Raw genomic sequence first — 13,759 nt, forward strand, 5'->3', positions numbered from 1 at the left:
ACAGTGGTATGACCTCGGCTCACTGCAACCACTGCCTCCTGAGTTCAAGCTATTCTCCTGCCTCAGCCTCCCAAGTAGCTGGGATTACAGGCACACACCACCATGCCTGGCTAATTTTTCTATTTTTAGTAGAGACAGGGTTTCTCCATGTTGGCCAGGCTGGTCTTGAACTCCTGACCTCAGGTGATCTGCCCACCTCAGCCTCCGAAAGTGCTGAGATTACAGGCATGAGCCACCGCACCCAGCTATTTGCTATTCTTAGATGATGGTTTCAAATGTTCTTCTACCTGCCTCAGAAGCTTGATACTGTGCATTTAGTGATTCATTAATGCACATCTGTATATATCAAACAGAAAGTTTCACCTCATGTGCACAAAACACAGTCTGAACACATTGAAAAGAATTTTAACAAATTGGAAGGGCTTTTTGTCACACATTTTAAGTTTTGCTGAAAGGAAAATGACTCATCTGACATTATTTCCCTGGTATTTATTTTGTTTTACTTATTTAAAACAAAATCACTCAAAGCATGTTAGTACTGTTCATATGTAATACATTTTATACATTTGTCTGAAATTAAAATACCACATTTTATTGGAATGACAACTGAGTGACAAGTGCTAAGTGTCTTTAGGGGAAAGTTGTTTAATAAAAACATATTTTGAAATTTCCTACTGAATCAATCATTATTTCTAACACTAAAATTTTTATAGGAATGAAAGATGAATGAGATGGTGATAAAGGCAAATAGTTTTTATGATTTCATGGGATTTTGCCTTGTTTTGTACGATATTTGACAAATAGCGACATCTGTCTAAAATCCATCAATATGATGGATGGGAAGCATAAATCACATTATCTTATGTCAACATTCCTCTCAGAACAACATTTTAACACAAATTCACTGTTATGTCATGAGTGTGACCCTTGGGAATAAAGAAAGAGCAAATAACATTCAGCTGAATCTTACATACATAGTTATTTTGACCTCTTCTGACTTAGGAAACCAAAACTTTTCAAATAAAAAATTCAGATAGAAAATATATTCCATATGGTTTGGCAGCTGTTAATATGATATTGAAATAAAATTGTTACACACATGTGCTATATCCACAATGGCATTTCTAGTGAAATCATGCATTGAAGATAACACAATTAAAACATTCGATGATCGAATTTGGATTTGTTAACTAAAATTTATTTGTATGCATTCATAAAAACTTCGTGCAATTGTAGTATCTTCTTGAACTCAGTATTAAAACTGATTATTTATACAACTTTCTAAAATATTTCCAGAAATTACAAACGTCCTGACCACTATGAAGTATCACTTCAGATAATCAAATGTGTTTTTATTTACATTCTAAGACAGAGTCTTACCTATGTTTGTGAAGACACTAAGTGTGTCCTATATATGTTTGGTTAAAATATTTTTGCATTCTTCGTATATAGTCTCTTCTGCATGAGATGGCAACCAGGACTTTTATTTGATTATTTTTTAAGGTTTTAACACTTATGATTGAACCTTGGTAAGTTATCCAGAATTTTTATTATTGTATCTGAACTTCTATTCCTCAGTCTCTGAACTTACATTTGAATGTGTTTGCTTTGCTGTGCTAGAGTGGGATGACTCTCTCCTGCTGGAGACCCTAAAAGACTTAATCCTAAATGATTCTGCTAGCTGAAGAAACATAGTTCCCTCATGCTCCTTCTGAACAGAGTCCACACGACATCCTAACACGGTCCCCTCAGAATCCCCAATCGCTACATAGTTGATCCTGAAAGTCACTAAATGACCTACTACGACATTTGTAGAGATTCAAAATGCCTAAGATAAATCATATGCCATTTTTCCATTATGCTTTTTTTTTAATATTCACTTTTCTTTTTTAAAAAATGTGTACAAATTTATGGAATTTGTGTAAAATTGTGTTACATCAATATAATGTGTAGTGATCAAGTCAGAGTATTTAGGCTGTCCATCACCTAAGTGCAATATATATTTTTAAACTATAAGTACTCTACTCTGCTATCAAACTTTTATTCCTTCCCTCTAACTATATGTTTGTAACCTTTAGCCCACTTCCTTTCATCCACCACCCTCCTGCAATTATCCTTCCCAGCCTGTTATTTATTCTTCTGCTATGTTCTTGTGATCAAATATTTTAGCTCCCACATAAAATTGAGAACATGCAATATTTGTCTTTCTGTCCCTGGCTTATTTCACTTAAGGTAATAACCTCCAGTTCCATTCATGTTGCTGCAAATAATACTATTTTTTTCTCATGGCTGAGTAGTATTGCATTATGTATATATACCAGATTTTCCTTGGCCATTCATTCATTGATGAGCACTTTGGTTAATTTCATATCTTTGCTATTGTGATTAGTGCTGCAATAAACATGTGAGTGCAGGTATCATTTCGATGTATTGCTGTATATTCCTTTGAGTAAATACTCAGGAGTGGGATTGCTGGATTGAATGGCAATTCTATTTTTAACATTTTGAGAAATCTCTATACCGTTTTCCACAGTGGCTGTATTAGTTTACATTCCAACCAAATGTGCCTAAGAGTTCCCAATCCCAGCATCCTTCCCTACATTTGTTATTTTTATTTATTTATTGTCTTTTTAAGCCATTCTGACTGGGATAAGATGATATTTTATTGTGGTTTTAATTTGCATTTCTCTGATGCTTAGTGATTTTGAGCATTTTTTCTGTGCTTGGCCATTTGTTTGTTGTTGTTTTTTTTTTTTTTTTTTTTTTTTGCTTTTTTATGGATTTTTAAAATTTTTTATTTTTAATTCTTGTGAGCACATAGTTGGTGTATATATTTATAAAGTACACTAAATACTTTTTTTCCTGTATTTCTAGTGTTTCAGACATTTTGTTTAAGTCTTTGATATATTTTGAGTTGACTATTGTATATAGTCAATGATAGGGTCCAGATATTCTTCTACATGTGACTATCCAATTTTCCTAACATCATTTATTGAAGGTGTCCTCTCCCTAGTTAAAGTTCTGGTCAGTTTTGACAAAAAAACCAGTTGACTATAAATAGATGGGTTTATTTCTTGGTTCTCCATTCTATTCCTTTCGTCTTTTACCATACCAATACCATGCTGTTTTGTTCACTGTAGGCTTCTAGTAAAGACCACAAGTCAGGTAATGTGATGCCTCAAGCTTTGTTCTGTGAAGAATGATGTTGGTATTTTGTTTGTTTATTTTGTGTGTTTGTTTGTTTGTTTTTGAGAAGAGTCTTGCTCTATCACCCAGGCTGGAGTAGAGTGGTGTGATCTCGGTTCACTTCAACTCCACCTCCCAAGTTCAAGTGATTCTCCTGCCTCAGCCCCCTGAGTAGTTGGGATTACAGGCATGCACTATTGCGCGCGCTATTTTTTGTATTTTTAATAGAGATGGGGTCTCACCATGTTGGCCAGACTGTTATTGAACTACTGAACTCAAATGATCCACCCACTTTGGCCTCCCAACGTGCTGAGATTACAGGCCAGAGCCACCGTGCCTGGCCATGATGTTGGTATTTTTAATGGAATTCAATTGAATCTGGAATTCCTTTGGGTAGTATGATCATTTTAATAATTTTAATTGTTCTGATACATGAGCATGGATTTCTTTTTCTTCGTTCATGTCATATTTAATTTATTTCATCAGTGTTTTGTAGCCTTCCTTGTAGATCTTTTGTTGCTGTTGTTGGTTGTTTGTTCTTGAGATGGAGTCTTGCACCATCATCCAGGCTGGAGTGCAGAGATGAGATCTCAGCTCACTGCAACCTCAGCCTGCAGGGTTCAAGTGATTCTCCTGCCTCTGCCTCCTGAATAGCTGGGATTACAGGCAGAAGCCACCACACCTCACTGTAATTTTTTTTATGTTTTTAGTAGAGACAGGGTTTCACTGTGTTGGCCAGGCTGGTCTCAAACTCCTGACCTCAGGTGATCTGCCCTCATGGTCCTCTTAAAGTGCTGGGATTACAGGCATGAGCCACAGTGCCTGGCCAAGATTATTTACCTCTTTGGTTAAATGTATTTCTTGTTATTTTGTTTATGTTTAGCTACTGTAAATGCAATTGCCTTCTTGATTTCTTTCTCATCTAGATCATTATTGGTACATAGAAATACTACTAATTTTTTACGTTGCTTTTGTATCCCACAACTTAATTCATTTATCAAATTGGAGAGATTTTTGGTGGAGTCCTTAGCTTTTTCTAGATATAAAATCATACCATCAGTAAAGTGAGACAATTTCACTTCCTCTTTTCCAATTTGAATGCCTTTTACTTCTTTCTCTTGCCTGATTGCTCTGGCTAGGAATTCCAGTATTGTGTTGAGTAGCAGTGGTTAAAATGAGTATCCTTGAGTTGTTCCACTTCGTAGAAAAAAAGAGTTTCCGCTTTTCCCCATTTAGTATAACGTTAGCTGTGGGTTTGTCATAAAAGGCCTTTATTATTTTGAGGCATGTTTCTTATATTTCTAATTTGTTGAGTTTTTATCGTGAAAGGATATTGAATTCTATCAAATGCCTTCTCTGAGTGTTTTTGGAGGATCATATGATTTTTATTCTTCATTTAGTTGATGGTGGTATAAATCCCACTAGATTGTGGTGTATTATCTTTTTGATGTGCTGCTGGATTTGGTTTGCTAGGATTTTGTTGAAGATTTTTACATCTATATTCGTCAGAGATATTGCCTAGTATGTTTCTTCTTTTGCTGTGTTCTTGTCTGGTTTTTGTATTGGAGTAATGTCGTATGCCATACTCTCTAATTGACAATTGCTTTAAATCATTTTGCATGAAAAAGTGATTAAGTTCAGGATTCCAAATAATGAGATCAAGGAAATTATTTAATCTGTGTGCGCTGCAAATTCCTTATCTTCAAAGTAGGAGAATAAAAAGACCCACTTCATAAAGTGTTCATAGGGACTAGATAAGAGTAGCCACATTAAAGTGTTGGTAGTAACCAGGCCAATGCCTTGAATGCTCGGAAGCTTAACAAATCTTTTTGAATAAGTGAACAAAGAGAAAAGTGGTGTATCTACACTACTATTTTATGATGTCACCTTCATATTCATTATCAGCTTTTAGTTTATGAAAAGACTGAACTCACTTTTTTCACTACATTGAATATATTGCTTGAATTTTCCCCCTTTACAAAACAAATAAAAATTACTTAAACAACTAAGTTGAACTCAAACTGCATTTTATTTATTATCTAGTGGGGTTTCTTCCTATTGCTTCTAAGTCTCTTCCAGTTATCCTGAAGCAGAGATTAGATATGGCATGCTGCTCTAATTGCTGTTTTGTTTAAAGGAAATTAGCCTCAATTCTCAAGACACAAAATGAAGTGATATTCTGATAGATAGTTTTAACCACAATATGATCAATGGAACCACCACAAACACTGACTTAAGCACTGAAGCATTATTATTGTTAATGTCTTTGTCTTTTGCTTTTCTTTGTTCACTACTAAATCATCTGGTTTAAATTGCATTTGCCAAAAAGGAAACTAAAAGCTCGCTTCATTTAGCACTGTATAGTTTTGATGGCATTCTGCCTAACCATTTATGCAAAGAAGATAACTTGGTAGTCAGTAGATATGGTCACACCAAATAATTTAGACACTTGACACTGTTTTATGTCACAGCACTTTTCTATGTATTTAACCTTGATAATTATTCAAGCTGCATACTGAAGCTAGCTACACATGTAAGTCTACTTGAAGAAAATTATAATTTGATTAAATTTAGTGATCTGGTAACTAACCTAGAAACAAAATATAGTTTAGGTTCAACTTAGTTGTTTGAACTTTATTTCACTTTTTTCTTTCAACCCTGATAGATATTTCTATTCTTTGTCACAGTATTCAACTCTAAATTGTAACATAAGAAGGGTCATCAAAATTATGTAAAGATTAGTTTAAGTAACGTAAATCTTGATTTAAGAATAGCTTCAATAGTTCTCATACCTTTGCCTAAGAATGACAGGTGACTCAGATTAACTATAAGGCCAATCTGGATTTCCCAAAACAAAACATATTTCAGGTCAGGTAGGACAAGCCTCTATGATGGATTGGCTATTACTCTGAGATGAATGTAGTTATGGTTTCAAGTGAGTCTAGATGTTCCCTTACTGTCCTTATTGCAATTCCCAATAAGGTGCCAACCACTTACTGAACCATTAAGGTGACAATAATCTTAGATAAAAAAGAAAAACTTGTAAGATATTGGAAAGATGATAATAAAATGGAGAAAATTGAATAACCTTGTTTAACCAATTTATTCCAAAGATAAATAAGAGTTGACAAACATTTAAATTTAATTTATAGAAATATGAGACCAACATCTTCTTTCAAAATAGTCTTCTTAAGCTTTTCAAATTTATAACGAGTGATGTACATGAATATGGAAATTCAATCTAGTAATAACTATGAGGAATATCAAAGGTAGATGTCTGCTTTTCACTATGTACAAAACAATTTGAAAAGAAAATTGTATTTAAATAAACGAAATGTTAACATCAATATTTATGCCCTCATCCCAATTTCTTTTTGACCTCACCCCATTCCTACTATTAGGAACATACATTAAAGGAAAGTTATGATAAGAATTATAATATTATTTATGCAGGAATGAAATGAGGAAAAAGATAAACCTGACAACATGTTTTACAAATAACTCAGTTGTCAAGGGTAATATGACAAGCAGCCACATTGTAAGCTACTTGATATAGTGGATAGTTCTATCCAATGTCTCTATCCCCTCCCTGGGCATAATTTCCAAGTGACTGATCGTTATAAAGAACTACCAAGTCAACAACCACTGAACAAACAGTATCAGAAGCTTACTCACTTTTATGGGAACCATCACCTGAGCCAGAAGCTTGAACCACGATACTGCAACATACTAAATACATATCAGTACATTTTAATGCCAGTTTTTACTAAAGTATAACTACAGTACATTCCTCAACCAAGTAGAGAGTTTAAAAAGATGCCCCAACGTTGAGCTAATGCAACATTAAAATGCAAGTCCTTTCCTTTACTTCTGTTTCTTGATGGAAAGAGAAAAATCAATTACCAGTGTGACATTATTGCCAATCTTCTACTGTTTAAAAAGCCAACACTAATTTTCTGGTGATATTCATCTTATCCCATGGTGTGTCAATGACAGCACCTCCAGCATAAAACCTTAGCAGCAATGCATGATGGGATTCATTGCTGTAGGTTGCAGTACCCCTGAGAGGCATTTTCATTGTCCTAAAATTCAAAGAACAAAAATCTCAGGATAATGTGTTATTTCCATTATGCATTAAAGATTGAAGTAAGGATGGAAAGATTTCGAAAGAAAAACCTATCAGGTCTTTCCTTTAAACATGGAAGGTTTCTCAGATAAGAGCTAGTAACAATGTGAAGATAATTTATCAAGATCAGGTATATGTGGACAGCTCAATGCTGACTTTCATGGCATATCTGGATTTAGAATAAAGATATGCCCTATTAGAGAGAGAGGCATTTAAGGAGATGGCATTTCTTATAGTAATGTGTAAGAGTAAAAATAGGATGTCAGGCAAAGCATAAGTAAAGCATTCCTTTCAGCATAAAAGCTGGTTATGAGAAATGACAAATAAATCACATCAGGATAGAAAATTCCTCTGATCCGTATGACTTGAAGCTGTTTTATCACTGTCTGAGTGGCAGGATCATGGTTACTCATCCATTTTTCCTTGTGGAGCTTACATTAACAATTTATTAAACATAGGCAAATTGATAGCCTTAAATTGTTGAGGGAAGAGTGACAACACTGTCATCCTTAAGGCACTGATGAAAACCAATTGCACCCAAAAAGGGGAATGAAAAATACTCTATTCCTGGGGATGGAGCAGGCAAAAGTACTTGACCCTGAACTATACAAGAGGAAGGGTAAGGGCACTGAATAGCCCCCATCACCTCAGACAAGGCCATAACCAGTTATCCATGACTAAGGATAAATCAGAAGAGAAGGGAACATTCTTCATCACCTACTCCTAGGCCAGAGAACATGTCCAATCACCCACCACTAGGCCAGGCTAGCAACTGATGGAATAGCAACTAAAATAAAAAAGCAGACTCTCAGAGGCACAGCACAAAGGGGAACTTAAAACTGAGAGGATACAAGAGAAATTGAAGGAAAATAAAAATAAATAAAGATAAACAATCTGACAAACCAGCCTCTACCTTAAATACAGTGTTAATAAAGAACTTCAAGGTTGTGGTGAAGTTAGCTTAACCATATCAACCATAAATCTCAAACCCAGACTAACACTTAATTAGATTAACTCTCCTCATATCCCACATTATAAGCTAAGCAGAGGGCACACCCACTCCTTGGCATAAAACTATTTACTTTAATTGCACCTGTAAAATTGCTCTCACTTTTGGCAAATAAGGTATAGGCAAACACATCTGTTGGTTTCTATTCTCATTCACGGCAGAACAGAGAAAATCCAGCAGCATTTCAGGTGCCTCCCTACATACTAAAGGATTGTGAGCAAGCGATATTTTGAACTGAAACATTGATCTTTGGCTCTTGTATAAATCTCTGGAACTAACTCCAAACACAATTTCACTAAAGATAAGGAATTACTGTCATGGATCTTTTTTGCTAAGTTGAAAAACAAATCAGTAGGTGATTTATGTCATTCACAAAATAAGTTATTAAACATTGCTCAATGGAAGACTAATTATCCGTCCGACTTATATTCATATTTTTCATTTTACTTGGAGTGATTGTATTGTACATGTAGGATTTGAAGCCACAGTTCCTGCATGTGGCACTTGCAAGCTATTATTTTGTCTACATAACTGCAAATACTTAAGTTATTTTTAGATATAAAGAGTAACCTAGAAATAATATTCCACAATAATAATCTTTAAATTTTTCTTAATAACAGTATTGAGCATGCTAAAGAGAAAGTACAGTAGCATCAGCTAATGAAAGGTAGATAATAAAAATCAGGTATAGAGTCAGGCTTGAGGAGACTGAAAATCTAGCAAATATCATAAGATGTAGATTACATAAATCCTAAAATGTAAAAATCATGAGTGAAAACCAAAAATATTCAAACCATGTTCAGAGAGTAAAGAGGTATCTTTCAACTAGAAGTATCATAGAAAGCTTCATGGAAGAAATGGTATTAGTAAGGAATATTAAGATGAATACAATTTGTATAATTAGACAGGGAAGAACTTCCCACTTAAAGGGAATGACATGGATAATCTAGTAAAGAAGGAAGGAAAAGCATAATTGTAAAATGTCAATTTGGTTGGGAATAGTAATAGGGAATCATTGCTGTGGTTTATGTGGAAGACAATTTAACCACTATTTTTCCAAGGAGCAATCTAATGAGACAGACAAAAGTTGGAAGTTCTAGAATTGGTAAGGTAGGTACTAAAAGTATGTGTTTGAGAGAACTTCACCAAATTGACTCATTATTCTCTGGAAAGCAAGATGCAATAATTATTTTTTACATAGAATTATAAAGGCAGATAGATTTTTACATTTGAGGACAGTGCAAGAGTTATGAAGCAACTGTTTTGGGGGATGCTAGCCATAATTCTGAGTTTAAGAAAGGTTTTTTTGAGAGGTAACAAGAGTCCAAATATTGCCAAAATACACTTGTTATTGAATCTTGGGAGGCTTTACTTTTCCTCCCCTCAATGTCTAGTTACCTAAGACATAAATGAAATACATCAGTAGGATTTTACCGAAAACAAATAACCCCACAGGAAAAAAAGTTCTCTGAAGGACAATTAAGATGAAACAGATGCCGAGAATCTATGAAATGTGATAAGGGTAAACAAGGAAGAGTGGATGAGAGAGAGGAGAATTATAAGCTAGAAGATTGTAGTTATAACTTCAGAGTTATAATTCTTAAAGCTAGAGTAATTTTACACAATGCTGAAATCTAAAGATAGGTCTAACTATAAGGATTATATTTCCAGCACCATAAAGATTAAAGATGCTATAATTCAGGTGTACAAAGGCCTGAGGTTAAAGAATTGAGAAAATCATCAACATAGTAATTAAAATATTTAAATAACATCAATGATAGTAATTAAAATTCCTAAAATATTGGCAGAGTGAAAAGGGAACTTTTCATCCAGGTGGTAGTAATAATGGAATAATTGAACAATAGAAGGAGATGAGTAGATAATATCAATCTAGTTCTAAACATTGCTATAGATGTGGTTGGTGTAAACTTTAAACAAAAAGGCGGTGAAATATTAAAAGGGCTGATCATGATTGTTTGGAATCAGCAGAGAGCATTGAATTAGTCAACTCCTAACCTTTATCTTAAGAAATAGTGATAGGGCAGGAAAAATACCTTAACTATAGACTGTAGAATCAGTAAGACAGAAATTAAACGATGAGACAATCATTAAAGCACGCTTGTTACTCTCTAGTAGTTAAAGACACAGTGAAGAGCTCTGCAAGTATAGAGTGTCTATACTGAAAGGTTTTGGCTCACTTACGACAAATACTTTGAAGGAAAGTTTAAGTGAAAAGGTACAGAATATTATCCAACATTCTCATTTTATAATCATGACTGTTTTCTGGGAATGGTAAATTTTTAAATGGAATTACCAGGTAGAGCATTGAAAGATTATACTGTACTACATAAAGAAAGAATATTATGTGGGGGATGTGAATTGCATTATTTTAAAAAATTGATCTAAAAGAACTTTGTTAAAAGAAATAATAGTAATAATATTTATTGTTTACAGTACATGTAAAAGTTGAATAAAATCACAATGGGCAGAAAAGGGGTAATTATAAATATTCTGTTATAAGACATCTGAATTTCTTGTGGAATTTACCTTTAAAGCCTTTGTAAATACATTTGTATAGACTACAGTCCGTACAAAGTATAGAATGATAGTATTAACAGAAAACTTGTAGGTGAAAATTGTAAAACAGCAAATTTCTTTCCATTGCATGATAAATGCAATAGAAGAGCTCCTGACTTCAGAAAGTTCAAATGAATCTAAATTCTAATGTGCAATTCTCTTTTAAAATGTAATATCTATAGTAACATTTTATATGGTTAAATATTACTATACATAAAATGGTTGAACTTCTAGTATAAATATATTTTATGTTATATGATTGTTATGATTATTTCTTACATTGAATTTATAGAGGTTTATTTTTCTACTATTCATGAAGTTTTATTAACATACAGCTATGTCAACGTAGTCAGAATACATAATCTAAAAGTTCTTATCTGAAAGAAGTTTTTCATCAAATTGCAGCCTTTTAACCTGGAGATAGCTGTTTAAGATCATATTTTATAAGATACAAACAATAAAAGTCATCTATCTGTAGTATTAATTAATCAGTGCTATTTATTATAATAAATTGAGCATAAAGTATGAGAAAAATCTGGAAAACTAAATGCTAATGTGTTCCTAGATAAAATTTATGATACATATGATTATAGAAAAGTAAACTTCAAATATAAAGTATCATCACTGTTTTAATTACTATAAATAGGTTTGCAATCACATGAATTTCTGAAATATTATGGAGAGGGAAATGTTTATAAAAATACACTTGAAGAAACATAAAATGTCATAATTTTTTGAAATTACTTAAAATTGAATAAAATATTTTTATTCCTTTAAAGACATACATAAAGCTTATATTATAATGCAGGATGTGTCAGTATAAAATAGTAGAACATAACAAAGCAACATAGTTCATAGCCTTAAAATGAAAAATTTATATTGATTCCCTGGCATAATCATAATTGCTTTTATGAATTGACTGAATCTTAGGGAGAACAGAGATGTTGCTTATGAAAAGCCAATTAATGTTTATATGCACATTATATGTAGACATAATATATACCCATATGGATTGAACCATAGATGTTTTTCTATTATTAAATGCAAATCTATTGGTTATATAGATTATGTTGCATTGTAAAATCTACTGGAGCATTGCAAGGATTGACTCAGGTGAAGACCTGACCTTAGAACTAATCTTTGAAGTCAAAGATTTTCTTGACTACTGGGAAAGTGAGAAACTTCCCGAATCATAAGCAATCAGTTATTCTTTTTCACAATTCTTGAAGAAAATTAAAGCACTCCAAACTTTATGTAAAGTGTTCTATTATCATTAATAGAGCATAAGACATAGCTATATTTAGTACATAGTGTTGAACAACTTTCTTCCTTCAACTGTATATTTATAATCACTGATAAATAAGTAACTACAATTTTTTTCTAAAAAAATGAATGCACATTATCACATTTGTTTTTAACCAAGAAAACATGTTTCCCCTCAAGATTCAGTTATCTATACAAGAATTTGTAACTTTTATTTTAAATATCATTCTTCGGAAATAAGAAATACTTCACTGAGAAATTACAAATCACTTTTTTTTCTTTTCTCCCCCCCACCGCCCACATATTTTTCTGTGTTAGAGAACAGATTGGAAAACAATTGTTCTTTTAAGCGGTATGTATAATAGAAAGCTGAGAGAACCAATGGAGATGAAGTAGGAATTTTGACGTGGTACTTGTGCTAAATTATTGTAGTAATAAGAATAAATAAAAATAAATAAATGCATTACTAAATAAAATAAAGGCCACTAGTCTGATGTGGTAAACATTAATTTGATTGACTCTGATACCGAGATAGGAAAAGATAGAACTGTCAAGTAAAACTCAGAACAATCAGAGATCTCACCCAGTATAAATTTGCCCCAAAATTTTAGAAGCAGTTCATTGTGCTAGTTCAATCATAACTCTGTTGTATTTAGTATACTGAAATTCTTTATATATTGAAATACATGTAGGGCAAGGACATATGAAGCAGAAGGTATAACATCATTTTTGCTGGTTTCATCATTATTTTTCTTAGAAAATAATATGCTTTTAGAATAATTAATAATTGTATATCATAATTAATAATATGGTTTTCAGCATCAAGCTTTAGTGCTTTCAGTTATCTGCTAAGTGCTCTTTAAATAGCAAATATACTTTAATTATATTTTGCACAGGCCTGTACAACCTTTTCAAAAAATTATTTTATTACAAATGTGATATGTTAGTTTCTTTGATTTGAGTTGTAGATCTTGCACAAACATCTACCAGTTAAGTTCCTTTGCACTGTGTCTGATATTTTGTATTTTCTAGAGACATCATAAAATTTTTGTTCCTGGCTTCTTGTGAAGCTTTAGATGTACATCTAATTGTATTCGGCCTTCTATTGGTTACACTTCTCTTTGTTCTTCATTCTCACTTCTGAAATTCACTATATATATATATATATATATATATATATATATATAGAGAGAGAGAGAGAGACCCTAGTTTTATATATATATATATTTATACATATATATTAAATTAATATATATTTATACACTTTTTGTATCCTGATTCGAAGTTGGCCTTATTTTACTAATTTGAGTTACTGCTTCCATTTCTGTCAGTTTGAAATCACCTTTTCTTTTCCAGGTAAAATTTCACTAAGCAGACACTGGCTTATTATATCGACACTTTTTCATGTCAGTCTTTGCTCATGGACCCCTCTATTAAATGTCCTCAAAATTTATTTTATGTCTTAAAGAAATATATTGCCATTGGCTGTATTCTACCAGGAAAATAGTTCACTTTTATATCACTGTGTTCCTTTATCCAAAATTAAATAAATATGAAGTTGATTTATCAAATAAAATACATAAAACAAGTAATATATT

This window comes from Macaca thibetana, chromosome 6, assembly GCF_024542745.1.
Source record: "Macaca thibetana thibetana isolate TM-01 chromosome 6, ASM2454274v1, whole genome shotgun sequence".
NCBI lineage: Eukaryota > Metazoa > Chordata > Mammalia > Primates > Cercopithecidae > Macaca > Macaca thibetana.